This window comes from Triturus cristatus, chromosome 3_2, assembly GCF_964204655.1.
Source record: "Triturus cristatus chromosome 3_2, aTriCri1.1, whole genome shotgun sequence".
In the NCBI taxonomy this organism is placed as follows: Eukaryota; Metazoa; Chordata; class Amphibia; order Caudata; family Salamandridae; genus Triturus; species Triturus cristatus.
In genome coordinates, this window is record NC_140584.1 from 842,431,084 (window position 1) to 842,453,690 (window position 22,607).

The window sequence follows — 22,607 nt, forward strand, 5'->3', positions numbered from 1 at the left end:
ACACACTACATCTCAAACAAGATGAATATAAAGCTCTAGTAACTGACAGGGCCAAATGCCTTGGGAAGGAAAAGCTGGGTAGAGTGTACGACTTGGGAGATAAGGCAGGGAAACTAATTGCCTGGCTCGACAAGAAGGAATAGGCGAGTCGATTGGTGCCAGAATTAATAGGTGCAGACAATGATTCCATTACTGACCCTCAAGCAATTGCCAATCACTTTGCCACCCATTACTAGACAGTGTATGCAACTTGCTCACATTACATTGAGGAGGACTCACATGACTTGCCTGCGGGACATTGCACTCCCAACCCTGTCAGTTGAAGACCAGCACTTCTTGGACAGTGCCTTAACAAATGAAGAAATAGTGCAAGCCATTAGAACACTGCGTTCTGGGAAAGCCCTTGGCTCTACAAACTCAAACCCGACAAATTAGCCGTGTTCGAAGAGAGGAAAGAGTTGGGGGCCCTACCACAGGATGAGAGAATAGCCATGTTGGTCACTATTCACAAAGAGGGTAGGCCTAAAACTGACTGTGCCTCATATAGACCGATCTCCCTTTTAAATGCCGAGCCCAAAATCCTGGCCAAACTCCTTGCGAACTGCCTGGTCAAAGTAATTGGAGGACTAGTCCATCCTGATCAGTCAGGTTTTATGATGCACCGCAATACTGCGCTGAACTTGCGCAGGCTGAAAGGGGTGTTGGGGAGAGTAACTACTATCCGGGAAGATGCCCTGGTGGTGTCGTTGGACGCAACCATGGCGTTCGACACCATTGAATGGCCTTACCTATTTGCAGTACTCGCAAAGTTGGGCTCTGGCCCCGAATTTATCCAATGGGTGCGGGTCATATATTCGGAGCCCCACGCACAAGTCGTGGTTAATAACAAGATGTCAGTCCCATTCACTCTGAGCCGGGACACTCAACAGGGATGCCCCCCTCTCCTCTCCTGTTCGCCCTCACCTTTGAATCTGTTGCGGCATGGACTCGTCAGGACCCAGAGATACGAGGCCTGCGTTGGTCTCCCGAGTGGGAGGACCGCATCTCTCTTTTATGCCGACGACATCCTCTTACACCTGGCCTCCCCGAGGAAGTCATTAATATGTGTTTTAGACATCATGGCAATCTTTGGTAGGTATTCTGGATGCTCCATCAACTGGAATAAATCCTTCCTATATGTCCTCAGTGGGGACCCTCCCACCACACCAATTAGCTGCCCGATCCAGATAAATACGGTGGGCTTCAAGTATCTGGGTATTTATATTACATTAGATTCCAAACTTCGCTTTACTCAAAACCTTCTCCCACCATTGCAGAGGCTTAAATGTGACATAGCTAGCTGGAAAACCCTACCGTCTCATTGCTGGGCAAAGCGGCCCTTTTCAAGATGATGTCGCTGCCCTGCTTCCTGTATGCTTTGCAGAACACCCTGGACCCAATCCCCGCAGAGTACTTTAGAGAGGTCGAGAGCCTACAGAGACACCTGTTGTGAGACGAGAAACCTTGCATTGCTTTGCCCAAATTCTTACTCAACTGGTATGATGGGAGATCAGTCTCCCGGATATCAAAAGATACTATTGGGCAGCGCACCTTGCAGCCATTAATCAGGGCACCTATGGTCGACTGGATGGCCCCGGATATGCTATGGATGGATGGACTCTGCCGGGTGGGAACTATAATAGGGCACTATATTCAGAACCCAAATGATACCCCTTGACAGGACCAACTGACCACTCTGTCCGAATCTGGCATGCAGTTAACAAAAATCTGAGCTGGGAGCGAAAACTCACTCTAGCAACCCCACTTTGGGACTCCGAGCAACTGGGCGGCTTATGGAAATCGAAGGGATTCGATAAGTGGGACCTTATTGGAATCTCACTCATCAAAGACATGTGGGAGAAGGACGAAGTGAAATCCTTTACCTCTTTGCAGCAGCAGCATGAGTTGGCTAACTCAGAATGTTTCAGATACACGTAAATTCGTAATGCACTGAAATCCCGCTTCCCGGCAGGCTCCTCCCCTCCAATACCCTCTCCATTAGAAGATAGATTGTTAGACGGGCATCTACCCGAAAAAGCCATTTCACTGACCTAGAAAAAACTGATCAACAATATGACAGATCCACTCGGGCCACTACATGAGAAATGGGTGAGAGATGGTAATCGAACTAGATGACGAAGACTGGCAGGATGCAGTGTCCTCACCATGAGTAGTGGCAATCTTGGCCAGACTCAGGCTAGTTCAACTTAAAATCTACACAGAGTATACATCACAGGGCCTAATCTGGTCCGCATGGGTAGAGCAGACAGAGGGGATTGTAGGATAGAGTGTGGGCAGGAAGGAACATTTCTACACATAATATGGGAATGCGAATACATACAATCATACTGGTGCAGGATCCACGATGTGTTGGGCGAAGTGCTCTTAATCATCATACGCCCAGATGCATGAAAATGCATCTTAAACATATGGGAGCCCACTGATTTAAATAGTCATCACACGCAATGGGCCACACTAGGGCTTATGCTGGCAAAGCAGAATATAGCACGGCTGTGGGAAGCGGCGCAGGTACCTAAAATGGAAGCCTGGAAGGAGGACCTAGACTGGTGTATGTATACAGAAAAGACAGTCTTCATAGCCCGTGGCTTCCCCAAAAAGTGGTTCAAGATATGGGACCCTTGGAACTCCTATAGCGGACATATCTGCAATCCTCCGCTTAACACTGACCCGGATGATCCCCCCACCCCATAGTTTGTACCCATGGTGCTCTGGCATAGACAACTACTCATGATTGCCTTTACTTCGTGTACCTGATTCCTCTGCATTGTATACCATATATCGATGAATGTTGATAAAAAGAAGTTAAAAAAAAAACCAATATCTAATTTGGTTTGTCCCAGATACCAATTAAACTTCATGTTTCTCTTCTCAAAACACGGGACTTTCGTTTTATCCATGTTTACTGTAAGTCGTTTTGCCGCACAATATGTGCTAAAGCATTTAACTTCCTTTGTAGACCCATCTCGGTCTGATCTAAAATTACTAGATCATCGGCATACAGAAAACAGGATAAATGCTTCCCATTCACTTTTGGACTAGCACTTTTGACAGTCCCCAGTATGGATGGCAGATCTGTTAGAAAAATGGCAAAAAGAAGCGGGGCCAAAACGCAGCCCTGAGGCCATTGTTAATTGTTAATTCAGGTGTCAAGCCCCCCATCGTGTCTTTAATAACCTGGGCCCAGTTCTGGCTGTGCAACTCCTGAATTACAAGCAGGAGGTCTTCTAGGACCTCATATTTTCACAGGGTCTACCATAAGCATTCCCTATCTACCAAATCAAAGGCCGCACGGAAGTCCACGAAGCAGCAATACAGCTTAGCTTGCTGCTCCATGGACTTCCATGCCACTGCCCATAGGTAGAAGCAGTGGTCAATGGTAGAATGTCCCTCCTTAAATCCTCCCTGTTCTACTGGCACAATCAACTGCTGCTCCACCCACTCCTTCAATCTGCCCAGGATTATTTTGGAGAACACCTTCACTCCTATATCCAACAGGTTGATCAGTCTGTAGTTCTTTGGATCCTTCCTATCTCCCTTTTTGTGAAGTGGTCTAATAACCACCCTCTCCAAGATTTGGGGATATGGCCAGAATACAATATAGCAACAAACATATGGGATAAGAATTCTGCCCACCAGTTTATTTGCGTTTTAATTTTGATGGCAGGTAAATTGACGGGCCCTGCCGCACGAGTTTATTATAGCTTCTTGATAGTTTCCTTTACTTTATCGGCAGTAAATGCTGCTTTTAAATCATCTACAGACCCTCCCCAGTGAGCTTTTTCCTTACGTATTGCGGGTACTTTGTTTGCCTCATATAGTTCTCCTAAATATTTCATCCAAGCGGCCTCATCCACTACGCAGCTCATGGTTCCTGGGATCCTACCGGAAGCGTCCTATACCAGCCTCCAAAAACCTTTGACATTTTTAGCTACTATTGTTTCTAGCAGGTTTTCCCAACACTTTTCTTTAAAGAGCCCCTTCTGCTTCCTTACCAAGGTTTTATATTCTTTCCTTAATTTAGTCAGGTGAACTAAGCTTTCCTGGTCGTATCTTATCCTCAGGCATCTCTCTATTCTCCGTATTATCCCTTTTTTGTTCTTACACGCTAGATTAAACCACCTGGGTTGCCTTCCTTGTCTGGATTGTGTATTTACATTGTCTTGTTTCTTACTTTTTAGAGAACTCTCAGGCATTGTACAGCCTGTTTTATTTGCCCACAAACCATTCTATTTTCTGATCTATAGCACATTCCATATTTAAATTTTGTTGGAAACCGGCTCGTTTCTCTAAGTACTCATCTGTTAATTTTGTAGTCAGGCATTTAGGGTATATCAATTTTTGAGGAAGAACTTTCACGGTGGCTTAGTGTCCCCCTTAATAATTCACAATACAGGGCATTATGATCGCTGTCTTTGCGCCTGATTACCCGGAACCTTTTTATTATATCATGGTACCAGGCATGAATGAATACATATTCTATTGGGCAAGATCGATTACCTAGTCTAAAGGTCTGTGTCGCTGTACGGTTGGGGTCCATCCTGCCGTTCAGGCAGAACAATCCCTTATATCCTAGAAATTTTCCAAGTGCTTCATCCTGTTTAGTTGATGAGCACGTGGGCAAGTCAGCTAACCTTATATCAAAGGAGCTCAGAATTTCATCAAACCATGGGTCTATCTTTTCAAAATCTAATTTGTGATTAAAATCTCCCATTATGACCATCAGATCATTTTCATACACTTCACTTAAGGTATTCGAATCTTCTTCAAAAAGCCCCATTTCAATTTCATACTCCTCTTGGGAACCCCATTGTAGATAAACATTTACGAGAATGAGGTGAGCATTCTTTATTTCAGTAACCGGTTGGGAAATCTTACAAACCAGCCACCATTTACATGTTGTATTTGCTTCACGTTTCTCGCAATCCTAGTTGAGGTAAGTGCCATGATCATCCCGGATGAACGGCCAAATCTTTTCTTTTTACTGACAGGTTTATGAATTTGAACGAAGCCTTCAACCACCGGGGTATTGTCGCATAGCCATGTTTCCTGCAAACAAATGATATCAGCACACGGTGCTACGTAATTTAAACATTCCACTCTTGTTTGCCCTCCAAGCCCGTTAATGTTCCAAGAAACTATTTTCAGGCTATGCGACAACCCGGTGCCCTAATCGATATCGCTGAGACTACCTGACCAATCCAGATTCCATGAGGATGTACTTAACTGGCTATTTCCAGGGCTCCAGTTACCCCAGTATTTACTGGGCTCTGTGCTTTTAACCACTATGTTGATAGTTGCTCTTTCCCCGCCAGCCCCGGCTAACAATCTCACTTGCCTTCTCCCCAAGCCTGCATGATTTTTCAAAAAGGCACTGCCTCGCTGGTTTGCCCCTACCACTTCTGCTTCCGATATTATCCTTATGCCTTCTTTTAAAATCTCCTTTTCGGCTTTTAAAATTGCCGCCTTAACCAGCCCTGAGTAAACTTGAATCTTGATACAGTCATTGCCTTTATTATTGAGGCTAAAACCTACCTGCCTCAGATCCTTTGTCCCAATTTCTTTCAGGCTAGGGCATTTTGCAAAAGAGAATAAGAGTTGGGAACGATTTAGCGGTATGATCTTTCTTTGTTTTTTCCTCCCCTTCTCTATTTCGCTGTGTTCAAAATATGGCCACATCCTGGCACTGGAGTCTAATGCTTTTATATCTCGATTTTGTCTTCCCGACTTTTCCTTCTTTCTAGATTGTATATTTGTTATGTTTCCCCCCTCTGCTAGTTTCCTTGGGGATTCTTTCCCTCGCTGCATCTTTTCACATATTTTCAATCTTTTACCCTCCCCACAGGCATTTTAAATACATTTTTGTTGGGCCCTTTTCCCTTCCAATTCTGCTAGTGCCAGATTGGATGGACACTCCAGGTTCCTCCTTTCCCGTCTACTGTTGGGAGGGGTTCCTATCTCACTTGATTCTACTTGTGTTTGCTCCACCTTATCCCTCCCTTTTTTTAAGCCCTGCTTTCTTAGATAGTACCGAGAATTCTGGTGCCTATACCAAGAGAGATCTCCCCGTCTCCTAATCAGCATAGGACATCTGGAGATATACACATCATGCTGGTCATTCGCTTGCGCTACATTCCCTGTACTACCTTCGATGGGGGGGCATCTGGCACCGGTCTAACCATAGATGGCATATGACCCCTTATCCCCTGAAGTTCTTCTACCATTCTTTTAAGGTGGATTTCATGATTATTTAGCAAGGTTTTATTTAACACTGAAACGTCTAACAATCCTTTTTTTTTTTTTTTTTTAAACCTTTATTGAAACAAAAGAAAACACCCATTCTGACACAGCTGTCTTCCGCTTACAACCCCGTCGGGGCCGCCAGTACTGCATGATCGTCAAGAAGCGACACAGTTTGTAATATTAACACAGCATGCCGCCTACAACCCAACAGGGCCGGCCGCGTAAACACATATAGTCCCGTTAACACCAGGCAACACGAGAGGCAACCCAGAGCAATCAATGGCATCACAGTAGTAAAAAACAGAAAAACGAGAAATAGTATGAAGGCAATAGGGAGGGGTCAGGCTAGCACATATACCCTAAATTATGACCCCCACCATCACGCACTCACAAAGGACCCCACCTAACAGGCAAGGCGTCGCCGCCCCGCAGCCCGCGCCCCCGCAGAGACGCCTCACGGCACCCCTATATCCCCACCAGTCACCCCCTGCAAATTCAATAGTAGGCCCCAGGGACCAGACAGCCCGCCCCAGCAGAAGAGACCCGGCAGCAGGATCTCCGTACTCCCCCGTTGCACCCTAGGCGTCTCCGGCGCACGGTCAGCTCAGGAAGCAGAAGCATTGGTACTAACATGCGCCTGAGGGTTCTGAAGCAGGTACCCCCTCAAAGGGTCCCATATGTCCCTGGGCTTAGAGGCGGCCGGCAGGAGGTCCGCATACAGAGTTAATTCATCCTGCCATCGCATCAGGTCCTCCAGCCAGTTCTTGAACTTAGGGGCCCGACCTCTCCCCCATCTGCAGGCCACCCTGCGCTTGGCAAGGAGAAGACAAAATGAGCCGAATTTCCTGTGAGGAGCCGGTATGCCCTCCGTACAACCTAAAATACCCATTATCGGGGACGGTGGCAGGGGGGCAGCAATCATCTTCCCCACCGCGTCAAACACCAGAGTCCAGAACGCATGTACAGAGGGGAAAGTCCATGCCAGATGCAACATGCCCGCCCCTTCGGCCCCGCACCGATCGCATTTAGTATCCTCCCTTAGCCCAAACCGATGTAGCTTCACGGGGGTGTAGTAGTAACGCTGAACGAACTTATAGTGTGTGACACGGAACCTGCTGTTAGCCACAACCTGCTCTGTCTGCCTGCAACTAAATAGCCAGTCACGGTCAGTCAACGGTTGCCCCAATTCCTCCTCCCACTTGCTACGTGCAGCACATTGCGCATACTCCGTCCCCGAGTATATTGAATGGTATAAAGCTGACACCAGATGAGAGGCAGAATAGCCCGCAGCACCGCATGCAGTTGGGGCGACGTCGCAGGCTCTAATGGATAGCCAGGCGTGACAGCCTGAATTCCGGCTCGGAGCCGAATGTACAAGAAGGTTTCCATGGTGGTGGGGGAAGGGTCGGCACAAAGCTGCTGTAAAGTGATGAATCTGCCGCCCCTATATAAATCACCCCATGTATGCAGCCCCCTGTGATGCTTCAATTTGTTGAAAATTCCCTCCTGCAAAACCGGTATGCGGGGATGGTACACGAGCGGGAGCAGCGGGGAGTACAACAAAGGCAGCCCCTTCTGTCTCATGATCCACTCCCAAGCTCGGCCCGTACACTCCACAGTATCGTGACTGCGTTCCCGCCGGGATGTGTGCCGCCATATTGCCCCGTCTAACGGCACGGGATCAGCAAGCCAATGCTCCGTGGCAACATGCGCTGCGTACCGCGGGCCGCTCGTCCAGTAGTGCGCATAATGGGCCTGGGCGCACTGATAATACAGTTCAAAATTTGGCAGGTCTAAACCCCCTGCCGCATATGGTCGAGCCAACACATCCCATCTGATACGGGCCTGCTTCCCTCCCCACACAAGCCGCAAGAGCTCAGTGCGCAGGGCAGCGAAGAACACTCTGCCCGGGTGATATGGAATATTCATGTAGTAGTAAAGCATTTTCGGTAGGATCACCATTTTTATCAGGGACACTCTGTCCGCAAGGGACAGCGGCAGGGCAATCCAGCGTGTAATAGTGTCTTTCAGTGCATCCATCGCTCGCCCATAGTTGTCTCTCATGAGTTCCTCCCGGTCCGCAGAAACATGTACCCCCAGGTACCTCACGGTGGAGTCGCACCACTCCAGCGGGAAGTCAGCCTGGAAACGCGATACGGCCGCAGTAAGTGGGAATATCTGGGATTTAGCCCAATTAATGTGGATACCCGAGAGCCCCCCGAAACGCACAAACTCCCTCAGCAGTGGATTTAAATTTGTCTCCAGATCCTTTACATAGAGAGTGATGTCGTCCGCGTAAAGCGAAATAAGGAGTAGACCTCCAACAACACTGGCGCGAGGTGTTCCACATATAATTTATAGAAGTCTGCCGGCAGGCCATCGGATCCGGGCGCCTTCCCCGCTGGCAGCTGGGCGATGGCGTCCCGAATCTCTTCCAGCGTGAACGGGGTTGCGAAGAACTCTCTTTGCCGCCCACTGAGATATCCCAAGGTGATGTCCCCAAAGAATGCAGCAAAATCATTTGAGTTAACCCCTTTAGCCGAACACAGTGATTCATAGAATGTGGTAAAGGTATTCAGAATCTCTAAGCCATCCCTGTGTCTATCCCCCTGGGCATCCTCAATTTCAAGCACATAATTCATGTAACTTGGTCTGCTGATGTCGCGGGCCAGAGCGCGCCCCGGCCTGCCTCCCTCGCCCTATCGTCGGGCAGTAACATATTTCCCCCTAAACCGAGCTTCCCGTTCTGCCGTGGAAATGTAGTCGGTGATGATGTCACGCATTTTAGCCCTCCCCTCGCCCGAGTCCCCGCGCCAAAGATCCACCTCCAGTACCTTTAGTTGGTCCTCAAGCAGGCAAAGGCGCCGTCGCATGTTCCTCAAGACTCCAAAACTCTTTGCCATGCAGGTGCCCTGAATGGTGACCTTAAAGGCCTCCCAGAGCGTGCCCAACCGTGCCACCGACCTCCTGTTGCGGGCAATAAAGTCTACTATCTCCTCCTCTAGCTCAGTTTTAAACACTTCATCCAGAAGAACCCCAGGGACCAGTCTCCAGCTTCTAGGAGTGGCAATAAGGTTCGGTATCTCAAGCGTGAGGCACACAGGCGAATGATCAGAAAAAGTGCGAGCAAGGTGTTCCACCGCGCAAACCCAGTGACACAACCCCCTAGAGCCCAGCCAGTAGTCCAGCCGTGACCAGGCCGCCTGCACCGTCGAGTAGTAAGTACCTCTCTACCAGCCGGGTGAGTATAACGCCAAAGGTCCGTAAGTCCCTCGTGTGTGAGGAGCCCGGCCATCGCCGCCTGACTACGGGTATAGTGGTGCGGGAGCGCCCCTGATCTATCCATCCGGGGGTCACTGACTGTATTAAAATCCCCAGCCCATAATACGTGTGTGGCTCCCACCCCCGCTATCTGTCCCCAGAGTGAGTGTAGAAAATCGGGGTCATGAACGTTAGGACCATAGCAGTTCACAAGCACAACAGACTGCGTGCCCAGCGTGCCCCACAGCATACAACTCCTCCCATCCCTACTCCTCTGCTGTCCCGCACATACAAACGGAGTACCCCGTTTTACGAGGATCACAGTGCCTCTGGCATACGTGGAGTAGGACGAGAATACTCGTTCAGAGGCCCATTTACATCCAAACGTCGGGTCATCCCCAGGGGCCATGTGTGTTTCTTGGAGGAGCGCTATACTAACATGATGCCTATCAAGGTATGCGAGGATCTGACGCCGCTTACGGGGGTCCCCCAGCCCTCTAACATTCCAGGACAATAGTTTCAATTTGGTCAGAGCAGGTTGAGCGTGCGTACCGTATTAAACATGCCCAACGAATTGCGGCCTTCTGACCTACCTCCCACTGCCATCCTCACGCCATGTGAATATGTACCCTGAACATTGTGACCTCCCTCAGTCGTAGTTGCCTGAGCGGTTGCCGATGTCTCCCTCATCCCCCCCAAAGATGCAGACCCATCAAAAGGTACGCCCCGTCCCTCCCACAACAGCACCCCAATCGTGCCGTATCAATACTTCCCTCCCCCCCTAACCCACTAGCGACCTCAACAGGTGGGTCAACTGAAATACAAAAACATCGCTACCCAGTGGGGGACTGCCCATGATGGGGGCGCCTGTGGACCCAGATAACCCTCCCGTATCCCTCTCGCCCTTGGTGGACCACTACCCACCCATAAGGCAGGAGCATGGAGAGGGAGTGTTGGGAGGGGGCCTGGCTGTACATCAAAATTCGCACGTTTCCCCTCTCTCAGCAAATTCGCAAATGGGGAAACGCTAAGGGATCGGACCATGCCGGTAGCCAGAAGAATCATAGATTACTAACCTCCCCCACCAGCATCTCATTAAGGGTGGTAATCCCATGTTATACATTTGGGAGTCCGCAACACCACCCCTGCATCAATCTCTCACCTCCAGTCTCCAAGTTGCAGACAGTCCAGCAGCGGAGGCCACACCAGTGCATGGGCCCGGAGATGCTCACTCCCCCCCCCCCCGCGCCGCAGGGGCAGGCGAAGGGGGACGCGACCCCCCGTCATCCACAGCATGGCTGGGTGAGCGGCGTCGCAGCGTCTTGAGAAATTCCTCCGCCTGCTGTGGGGTCAGGCACAGGACCATGCGACCCTGGTGTCGGAGGCGCAGTTTCGCTGGATACAGAAGGGCGTATTCAATGCCGGCTGCGCGCAGTTTCTGTTTAACAGTTACAAATTTACGTCTCGCCTCCTGAACAGCCATAGTGAAGTCTGGGAATATGGAGAACGCTGTACCCTCAAACTGCAAATTTTGCTGCTCTCTCGCCCGCCTCAAGGCCACATCTCGGTCTCTATAGTTAAGTATGCGTGCCACAATGGGCCGAGGCGGACCGCCCGGCGGCGGTCGAGGTCCCAGCGACCTGTGGGCCCGCTCCACTATCAAATGAGACGAGAATGCCTCAGCCCCAAATGTCGTCAGGAGGAGCCTCTCAACGTAATCCTCCATCCGTCCGACATTGGTACTTTCCGGAATCCCCGTGAGGCGTATGTTGTTCCGGCGGCTGCGGGCCTCCAAGTCCTCATTCTTTGCCGCTATTACCCTCAGGAGGCGGTCCATCTGCGTCAATTGTTTATCCATGGTTCCTGTGCGATCCTCATTGTCTGAGATACGCTGCTCCATTTCCTTCAGTTGTTCGTCATGCTTATCCACCTTAAGTACGAGGAAGTCGAGCCTGTTGTTCATCGTGTCCATTTTTCCCGACAGCCTATTCATACTCTGCTGTAGCATTTGCAGCATCTCCTTGACCTCATTTTCCGCCGGACCGGGTGGCGATGCCCGCTCCAGCCCAGGGGGCTCTTCCGCCACCGAGCGAGTGCCCGCCTTCTTAGTCTCAAAATGTAGCCGCTGCTGCCGCCCATCCGACTTCCCCATCTCGGCAGGCCCAGCGCTGTCCGCAAATGCGCTCTAGTCGGTGGGGGCGTCCGCACGTTAACAGTAGGCCTCCGCACTCCGATGCTATGGCCAGCAGCTGCGGTCGCAGGGTCACCCTCGTCGCGGGGCCGAGCAACACTCCGATGGCCCCCTCAGATCCCCACCGCAGAGAGGAGACGAGCGTGCCAACCTCCCCTATGCAACGACGGACCAGGAGTCGTAGACATTCAATATGAGCAGGAAATCTTCTGTGAATCTCTTTATACGTATCCAGTGCTTTCCGGCAGTTGCCACTTCACCTGTAACAACTAGCCACCATCAGCTGCCACTGCCCCTGGGTGGGTAGGATAAGTGCTGCTCTTTCAAAGTGCTTGATGGCTGTTTCACAGAATTGCGTATCAATGTAATAGGCTCCCAGCCACTCAGTGACCCCAAGCGGGGGGGGAACCGGGGCAGCGCCCCACGTCAAGCCAGCGAGCCCCTGGGCGGCCCCCACAATCAGCGCCACGCCAGATCCGCGGTCTTCCTTATGTAGGGCTAAGGCCCAACGAACTCCATCCCATTCCACACTCTCCCCTCCAGGTCCACACAGGTCTCCAGCCAGCTGAGGGGGATGCGGACGGGGAGCACACGTAGGCCGCATGGCAGTCACACAGAGGCCGCCAGTGCGTTCAGCAATGCCACCAGAATCCCACCGAGGCAGGGTCCGTGCCAACAGTCCACCAGCCGCACAGGTGAGCGTCCCAAAAGGCACCACCAGCAATAGTCGAACCCACAAACAACCAGGGCATCAGCAGCCGCACGATGGGTGGGGAAGCGCCGTATCCAGCCGGCAGGTGTCTCAGGATGGTTGCCCAGCCGTTATTGGCGCCACGATAGGCAGAGGAGGCACACACAGAGGCAAACGGCCCATACCTCCAGGAGCGAGGGCGCACTCACCCAGTCCACACAAATCGCCGCCAGCAGTCGCCGTATATCCTCCGGTGTCCCTCCCGTCAGCGAGGGAGGCGCAGCCGTCGGGGGACGCCGCAACCGCACTACGGTGCCCGCCAAGGCAGGGGAGCAGAGATCAGAGATGCGCCACCAGGCTCATGTAGCTCCCCTCAGGGTATCAAAGCTCTCGGGTGCAGCGTGAAAGCGCTAGCGAGCCGCGATCAGAGCGGCCCCACGCTTCGTCCACAGCAGCACTTCCAGCAGTCCGCGGCCTCTCCCCTCGTGGCCGCGCCGAGCTCGCTTAGAATCAGCGCCCGCCTCAAAGCTCCAGAGCAGTCCGCAGTCCGACCCCCTGCCGATCACCCGAGGCCGCCTCGCCTCCGTTCCGCCACCGATCGGGCCAAAACTTGCTCGGAGGCTGGCTGTCATCTTCCGCCACTCGATATCAGCAGTGTGGAGCACGGGGAACGTGTGAAAAAGCAAATAAGTGCAGGATAAACGGGCCAGGTTGCCAGAGCCTCACAGCGGTGCGGCCATCTTGGTCTCGCGCCACCTAGCGCCCCCTGGAACGTCTAACAATCCTTGCAAGGTTTTTTGCAGCATCAGCATTATGTCCAACATTGAGCCCGAGGGTGAAGCGGATCTATCTAAGCCCAATGTGTTATTACGCACCACTTCTTCTATGGACTTAGAGCCTTGAGTTTCTGAATGGCCCATACTCTTATCGGACTTATGCCCTGTAGCCGGGTTCAGCAAGTCACTTCAATCTCCCAAGTCCTTAAAAAGATCCCCCTCAATTTCTACTTCTTCTACTACTTCTACTTCTTTGACACCAGACGAAGAAAATATCCGAGGGGGGTGATGAAAGTCTTGGTTCCAATGGGGGGTTCAATTCGACTTAAATCACTTTGGGTGAGAGATAGGTCGTCAAGGTCTGTGTGGCAGTATTCGTTAGCCTCCAGTACATTTGGCTGCTCCTTTCACAGGCATTGGTGCCTTTTTAAAGTGTTTGCCCACAAAGTCCTTTATTGATTTTGACAATAGACCCCCCCTTTTCATGCTGACTAAAGATTTTTCAGGTAGGGTGGTCTTCTTTGAATTCCTCTTATTAACCCTTTTTTTTCATATTCCTCATGACCGTCCGTATGACCGTGCATTCCCTCCCCTAGAGACCCGTTTTCATCTGTAGTCTCATTACTCAGCGTACTTTTCTAATTTTTGTCTTCCTTGGTGCCATCTACTAGGAAGTCTCCTTATGTCTTACTAATTAAAAACTATGTTAAATGCGGTAAGGGAGTGAAACAAATTGAGTTTGGAGGAGGGGCAGTCAACTTCCTTACACCCACGCGCCACCTCTTTCCTCTTCTTCTTGGACTGGTCCCTGGTGTATCTACTAGAATAGATACCTTATGAACTCAACAAGAATTTTTATATATAATTTAAAGACACTTACCTCTGCTGTGTGCTAAGCTGTCTGGCCGTGATTCCTGCTTAGGACTTGAAAGAACCTATGTAAATTGTCCCTTTAATCTTCATTCATAGGCCCGGGACCGGGGGCAGGGGTCATGGACCGAGGGGCCAGGGCTTTTCGTCCCTTCCCACTGTGGGTATACAAAACCCCTTCAAATTCTTTCAGTCCCCCCTCTCGGGGCCCCCAGGCGTGGGCGTGTTCCCACCACTCACTTCACCGCCGCTGGCAAACCAAATTTTCAAACTCCCCTCAGCGTTCGCCAACAACGCAGAGAAGAGATGGAGTGGCACAGCCTGTCAGGCGATCGGCGTCTCGCGCTCCTGAAGATGTGTACAACACAAGGACACCACTTTTCTGATGCCGATGTAGCCTCCTGATCCTGCTCCGATCCAATCAATCAATCTGGTGTTTGCTAAGCGCGACTACTCACCCGTAAGGGTCTCAAGGCGCTGGGGGGAGGGGGGTGTCAGCAGGCTCAGTCCATCAAGGGGGGGGGTCTGTCGAAGAGCCAGGTTTGGAGGTTTCTTGCGAAGATGGGGAGCGATGTTGTCTGTCTGAGGTGGAGCGTCAGGGTGTTCCAGGCTCGGGCTGCGAGGAAGGAGAAGGAGCGGCCTCCCGAACTGGTCTTTCTGGTGCGGGGGACCACAGCGTAGGAGAGCTGGGCAGATTGTAGGGTCCTCTGGGGTGTGTGGAATTTGAGTTGGCTGTTCAGGTATGCTGGTCCGGTGTCGTGAAGGGCCTTGTGGGCGTGGGTAAGCATCTTGAAGGTGACTCTAGCTTCGATGGGGAGCCAGTGGAGTGTGCGCAGGTGCTGGGAGATGTGGCAGTGCCTTGGCAGGTCGAGGACCAGTCTTGCGGTGACATTCTGGATGTTCTGTAGCTTGCGGGTGAGGTTTTTGTTTATTCCGGCATAGAGTGCGTTGCCGTAGTCGAGTCTGCTGGTGACCAGGGTGTGAGTGACGGTCTTTCTGTGTTCGAGGGGGGTCCATTTGAAGGTCTTACGTAGGAGGCGGAGGGTGTGGAAGCAGGAGGACGAGACGGAGTTGATCTGGCGGTCCATTTTGAGCTTGGAGTCCAGGATGATTCCCAGGTTGCGTGCGTGGTCCGTGGGGGTGGGCGGGCTTCCGAGGGTGGGGGGCCACCAGGTGTCGTTCCATGTGTCGGGGTTTGGGCCCATGATGAGTACTCCTGTTTTGTTGGTATTTAGTTATAGGCAGCTGTTTTTCATCCATTTGGCGACAGCTTCCATGCCTTCTCGAAAATTGTGTCTGGCGGTATTGGGTTCGTTGGATAGGGAGAGGATGAGTTGGGTGTCTCTGCGTATGACACAATGTTGAGTCCGTAGGTTCTGACGATGGGGATGAGTGGAGCCATGTAGACGTTGAAGAGTGGAGGACCCCTGGGAGACTCCGCAGGTGGTAGATGTAGGGTCAGAGAGGAAAGGGGGGAGTCTGACCCGCTGCGTTCTGCCGGAGAGGAAAGAGCAGATCCAGTTGAGGGCCTTGTCTTGGATCCCTGCATTGAGGAGTCTGCGTATTAGGGTGCGGTGTGAGACTGTGTTGAACGCCACTGAGAGGTCGAGGAGGATGAGGGCTGCTATTTCTCCTTTGTCCAGTAGGGTGCGGATGTCGTCTGTTGCAGCGAGGAGGGCGGTTTCCGTACTGTGGTTTTTTTCTGAAGCCGGATTGGGAGGAGTCGAGGATGTTGTGCTCTTCGATGAATGTGGTGAGTTGGCTGTTGATGGCTTTCTAGATGCATTTCGCTGGGAACGTGAGCAGGGAGATGGGTCTGTAGTTCCTGAGGTCGGTGGGCTCCGCCGAGGGTTTCTTCAGGAGGGGGTTGACCTCAGCATGTTTCCAGTCGTCGGGGAACGTGGCGGTTGCCAGGGAGCGGTTGATGGTGTGGCAGAGCATGGGTGCGATGGTATCAGCATCTCTGTTGAAAATGTGGTGGGGGCAGGGGTCCATGGGGGCCCCGGAGTGGATTGACTTCATCGTCTTCAGTGTGTCTTCGGTGGTGAGGGCTGTCCAGTTGTTGATCGCGGGCTTCAGGGTGTCGGGGTTGGTTGGTGAGGGTTCAGTGTGTTGGTTGTCTTCGTTGAAGATGACGTAGATGCTCTTGATTTTGTGGTGGAAAAAGGTGCTGAGTTTACCACAGAGGTCTTGTGAGGGAGGGATGTCAGTGTACTGGCTGGTGGGTTGGGAGAACTCCTTGATGATGTTGAAGAGTTCTTTGCTGTTGTGTGTGTGAGTTGAGATTCTGTCTTCAATCGCTTTTTTCCTCGTTTTTCTGATGAGTTGGTGGTGGGCGTTGGTGGCGGCTCTGAAGTTGTTGTAGGCTTCTGTGGATCTGGTGTTCCTCCAGGCCTTTTTGAGGCAACGGCAAGTGCGTCTGGACTCTCAAAGTTCGGTGGTAAACCATCTGGCTTTCTTGGCGTGGGTGTTGTTGTTTTTCTTGAGGGGGCTATGGTGTTGGTGCTGTCGGAGATCCATCTGTGCAGGGTTCGGGCTGCGGCATTGGGGTCGTCGTATTCCGCGATGGTTGGGGTGGAGTTGCTGAGTGATTGGGTTAGCTGGTTGTTGGTGATTCTGGTCCAGTTTCTTCGTGAGAGCAGGTGCAGGTGTCTGTGGATGGTGGGTGTTCTGAGGGTGAAGTGGACGCATCGATGGTCAGTCCATGGGAGTTCGGTGGTGTGGCTGAAGGTGATGGAGTTACCTTTTCTGAAGAGGGGGTCGAGGGTGTGTCCTGCTGAGTGTGTGGGTTCGATCACGATCTGGTGGAGTCCAATGTTGTGGAAGTTGTCCAGGAGGGATGTGGTGCTGGGGTCCAGTTGGTTGTCGAGGTGGAAGTTGAGGTCTCCCAGTAGGGTGTAGTTGGTGGACGCGATGGCATGCGGGGAGATGATGTCCGTGATGGAGTTGGCGAAAAGTCGGCGGGGTCCAGGGGGTCGGTAGATGAGGGTTCCTCGGAGGATGGTGGTAGGGCTGACCAGTATCTTGAAGTGAAGGTGTTCCATCAGGTCTGTGGGCTTGTCAGGGAGTGTGCTCAGGTGGAGGTTGGATTTGTGGACGATGGCGATTCCTCCTCCTGGGCGGGTGGGGTGGTCCTTCCTGGAGATCTTGCATCCTTGGGGAATGATGATGGCGATGTCTGGTCCTGAGGTGGTGTTGGTCTATGTTTCGGTGAAGAACGCTACGTCCAGGGTGGTGCTGTCTAGGAGGTTCCAGATTTCGGTGGCGTGTTCGTGGAGGGATCGGACTATGAGGAGGATGCATTGCAGGGTCTTCAGTTGGGTTGTGGTCTTGCGAGCGGGTTGTGCCGGGTCCATGGTCTTGGCGGTGCTGCAGGTGTGCCGGCTGCGGTGACAGCTGAAGGGTCCGTGGGTGTCGGCTGGTGATGCTAGCTTGCAGTTGTTGTTGCGTCCTGGGTTGAGAGTGTGGAGTGCCGCTGGGTCGTAGTGTTGGCATTGAGGAGGTCCAGGGTTCCTGGCGCTGGTCGCGGTCGAGTCGCGGACGGGCGCACACGGGTTTACCTTTGGTGCGCCTTTGGCGTGCCAGCAGTGCGCCTGCAGCAGCCACCATTAAGTAGGGGTCGGGGAGGGCTGGACAGCTGGGAGGCGGGGAGGGGAGCTGTTGGGCCGGTCATGTTGGTCATGCGGGGGGGGGGGCAGCAGTGGCAGGGAAAAATGGGCAGAAAAGGCAAAAAGAGAGGAAAGAGTGAAAATGAGGCAGTGAAAGGTGCAAGAAAAGTGGGGGAAAGACATAGAAGGAGAGTGAGAGGGGAAGATTAAATCAGTGAAAAACGAGTGAAAACGGAGGAAAGACACAGAGGGGGAGTGAAAGGGGGAGATTGAAATCGGTAAAAAATGAGTAAAAACGGAGGAGAGACACAGAGGGGTAGTGAAAGGGGGAGATTGAAATCAGTAAAAAACGAGAGAAAATGGAGGAAAGACACAGAAGGAGAGTAAAAGGGGGAGATTGAAATCAGTGAAAAACAAGTGAAAACGGAGAGAAAGAAAGGAAACAGAGGTCCACTGGACCACCAGGGATGAGGCGTATGTAAAACCTGCGGGTGGAGGAGGGCCTCGAACACCAGCACTTGAGAGTGCAGGGGCTCAGGGAAAGGCCTCACTTGATGGTGGAGCTGTGAGGGGGAGAGCAATTTCACTGACAATGAGTCAGTGGTCTTGCTCCGATCCTGCTCCGATGAGACGCCAAGCTCCGATGAGCTCCGCAGCACGTTGCAGGTTGCACGCTTGCACGTTGTACGTAGTACATAATTCGATGCACGGCAGCCACTCAGCAGAGATGCCACCAAAGCAGTGGTCGAAGTGGGGGGAAAAAAGTAGGGGAACTGTAGGCGGTGAATCAGAGGGCAGAAATAACCCGAGGATTGGGGCAGTGGGCGGAGTCAGAGGTGTGGCCAGAAGGAGCAAAACATACCAATTTTTAGTATTTGTTTTGCATTTCACTGACCAGTTACAGCTCATTACGTTATTTAATTAAAATTGACATTAAAATACATTCCCAAATTGGGATACGTATCCAATCACAGAATGTTCCAAATACACTTCAAAGTGCTATCACAAGCCATTTGTCTCTCAGCCGTACAGTTTCTGTCATCAGCGCTTTTCCGCCCCTTTTCCACAAAAGTAGTTCAAACATGAATGGCAAAATATCCTATTTTGCAAATGTTTTCCACATAATTATGGCTCTGCCATATTTGCTACATAATACATCATCTGCTGCATTATCTGACGCATTTAACTAATAAATTGTTTGTAGCTCAAACAGATCAAAAGTTACTAAAAATGTGACTTGTGTTGCTGCGAAGTGAATGGCCCTTTGCAAAGGTTGAGTGGTTACCTTTATCACTGCTACATTTGTATGTTGAACTGGTACTAACGAGTCAAAATATTTGCAGAGACTGTTAGTATGTGTAAAAATGTCAAAATAATAAAGTATCAGGAAATATACCGCATGACGCTGCAGCCTTTTTCTTGCTGCATAATTTAGTTAACACTGCAGCATAATTTTGTCCTCCATTGCTGCATAATTCCAGCGACTTCAAAGCAGGCAGCACATGTTAAAAGTGCTTGTGCATGAAGCAAAGAGACTGTTAACTTTGTGAACTTATTTTGGTGTGCGTGCAAATCCTGCATTGCCGAGCCCTGATGAGTTGCAGCTAATACTGCTGAAACAAGGCCAATGGTGGTACCAATGGGTGAGGTGGATCGGCATCAAGGGTCCTGGGACCTCAGGGACAGAGTCACTGTCGCTCTAGGGTGTGCTTCTTTGTATGCCTGCCGACAAGACTGGAGGTGAACTTCAGTATGGATTGCCTTGAAGATTAACCCACACTTGCCACCCCTAGGGTCCACCTGCTGATGCTAAGGCACCAGGGGGCATATTATCAAGAAATGGAGTTAAAATTATCGCCGCTTTAGCGGCAGAAAACTGCCGCTAAAGCGGCGATAGTGGGCTTTGATAATATGTCTTTGAGAATTCCAAAAGAAGCCCATGTTCTGGTGTCAACATGGGCTTCTATTGGAATTCTCACGGGCATATTATCAAGCCCATTATCGCCGCTTTAGCGGCAGTTTTCTGCCGCTAAAGCGGAGATAATTTTAACGCCATGCTTGATAATATGCCCCCAGGGCTTTTAAGGTCTAGCTGGGCCTTCTAAGGTCTAGCAGGGGAATGTGCTCTCTCAGGAGAGTAGTCTGTTGAACTGGTCATAAAGGCTGAACCTGGTTCCCCAGTTACAAATTCCGCATCTCTGGCCAAAGAAGTGCCACATCCTCTCCCACCACTGGACACCATACTGCCCCACTTAGAGAAAATCGCACTGCCTTTAACTACTACCAAATTGTGCCCCTCTATAAACACCTAGATGAGATTCAATTCAAAATATACACTTGACAAGAGTAATACACTTGGTGAAAAAAGTAACAACACTCTGGAAAAAGCAAACACTCATAGGGAATACAACTTAACACTTTTACACTCATTATTCAGAAATCAATGAGCGTTTTTGCCTGAAAAGTTAAGCACATGACTAAAGGGCTTGGAAGGGACCTGTTTCAATGTCCATTGCTTATATCCTTACAAAACATAGGCAGTGTGGTTTAAAAAGACCACATCCCTGGACACAGAGTAGCGGTACACATTTTATGAACTAAAATAGGGAAAACAACTGATAAGGATCACATTAAATGTTTTCCAATCCACTCATCAAGCAGGTATTGCAGTACCTCCATGAATGGCGCTCTTCCCCACTTGGGGAAAAATGTTGTTTAAAGAAAGATAAGAAAAGAAAAGTAGCGATTCATTGGCAAACGCTATAAAGTGCCGCTAATGTGTTTGGGGGTGAATAAAATCAATCAGGCCAATTTGCGACCACTCTCTCCTGCTTTATTTAGTTATGTATTTATTGTTCAAATGTTAAACCTTTTTCTCCCTCCTCCCGAGGCTGCATAGAAAAATGTCAGAAAAAGACATTTGCAGCAAAAGTGTTTCCTCATTTTTTGGATCCATTTCCGAGGGGAATGAATGAAGGAAAGCAGAGGAAAGGAAAGTCACGGTTTTCATCAAGTGACCTGGAGCACGACAAAAAGGTAGAGAAAAAGAGAAAGAGAGGGGGCGGCTGCTAGGGGTGGAGCAGGAGAAGTGGACACTGCCCTTGACTTCTCTGGGCAAGAAGGAGACGACAGCCCTTTTCCTTCTGTGCCCGCCCGTCCTTGAACAGCCACGAACGGCCGGGCTATTTCGGCCGTCCTGGGACGCATATCTAAAATAATAAAGTAGGGGAACGGACTGTATTAAATGAAAGAAGTAGGGGCACGCCGTGCCCTGCCGATCCCGCCCACTTCGACCACTGCACCAAAGAGGTCTGTCCAAAGAATGACTTCTCTCCTCAAGTGAGGAAAAGGGCTGATCACTAAGGGGCTTAGAGCAGAGGATGAGGAGAGAGGGATGAAGACGGGGACTTGAAGGATGAGTTGTGAGGAATCACAGGAGTGCAGGGTGGGGAATGGCGACTGGTGGGAGAGGAGTGAGGTATGAGAAGTGTGGCATGAGGAATGATGGATGCAGACTGAGGTTTGGAAAGTGAGTGCTGAAAAAAGGAATGAAGGATGAGGACAGATGCCTATGGGGAAAGTGTGAAAAATAAGTAGCGAGGGAGGAGAATTGATCAATGAGTGATGGTTGAAAAATAGCAAATGATGAATAAGAAATCAAGATAGAGAGAATAGGAATGCCCGAAAATAAATAATGTCCATGAGGACTGTCCTACAGTTGAACTGGTCATCTTAAAAGAGCACAGCGTGTAAAATGTCTTCAATAAAGAATTGCACAAAAGATCTTGAGGTTGAAAAAATCTCGAAACATTATGGAGTCTCTTTTGCCGAGACCCTGTAATCGAGCCCACGCGCTGATTATGCCTCAATAACGATCACACGCTGTACACGTCTCATTCATCATCAGTGCTTAATTTGTGCCGGTGCTTAGCACCGGCACTTATTTATCAGGGCCGGGTCTACACGCTTACTGCACCCAGTATTATTCACATATATGTATAATAAATAAGTATAACTCACATATATAAATATTATATAACTCACTGTCTCGGCGCAGAGTGTTTTGATAGCTCCCGAGTCCGGCTCTGCTCTCGAGTCCCGGTGAAGAAGAGTGGCGGCTGAGAGAGCTTGAGCCATTGATTCGGCCAAGAACAGAAGATTCAATATGATTACAATCACGGCATTGGCAGCCTCGGCCGGCCCTTAATTCAATGTTGCTGTTGCACATAAAGAATGATCAACAACTCGCTGTGGGATTAAAGCCCAGTATGGTCTGATGTATTTTCGATTCGAGAATCCCAGGACGGGTCACAAATGCGGGGCCCTATCCGGAAATGGTGCACTGAAATTGATGCCATGCCATGAAAGTTTGGGGTTGTGGGGTGGGGGAGGGGCAAGGATGGTGTTATTTCTGATAGGGCAATGATGTAGTGACTGCTGATAGGCGGCTGCGACCGACTTGCAGGGAAAGTTAACTTTTCCTCTCAAGCAAATATTTAACTCGCAATAAGTATTTCTGTTCTGCATGAGCTGCTCTGAGCCCAGACCGCAGCTCAGGTATTTGCAAGTGAGTGTGTTCGGGCTGGGGGAGGGGTCTGGGCTAATGCCGAGAGGAAGTGTTTGTGGATTGCCCCCCCCCCCGCACACCTTGCCTTTCAAAGACCTTATGTTCCAAATGTCGCCCCAGGCTCTCGCCACTGAAGTCCTGTGTGTATTGAAGGCACCCAGACCTCTTCTGGTGTTAATTAGGGCCGTTTGACGCGGTATACAATGACTGACGTCACGTGCCCCTCTCATCAGTGTTTAGCCCATAACGCCGAGCGCCCATTGCCCTCACCTTGAGCCCTGTTCTCGACTTCTGTGCTTAAACCCGTGTATTGCACATCACCTACATCTCTGCGATACATCCC

General features: G+C 50.6%; 1 protein-coding gene across 2 annotated transcripts in view; it reads right to left on the minus strand.

Moving 5' to 3' along the window:
• The window catches only part of SEBOX (SEBOX homeobox), a 293,980-nt gene that overhangs the window by 259,642 nt on the left and 11,731 nt on the right, over positions 1–22,607 (minus strand). Inside the window, exon 1 of one of the 2 annotated variants that reach the window (XM_085649105.1) lies at positions 21,742–22,010. The exons of the other annotated variant lie outside the window; for it this stretch is intronic. The gene's annotated coding sequence lies outside the window, so the exon portion shown is untranslated. Of the gene's footprint in view, positions 1–21,741; positions 22,011–22,607 lie in introns of those variants that run through there. 2 annotated transcript variants of the gene reach the window in all.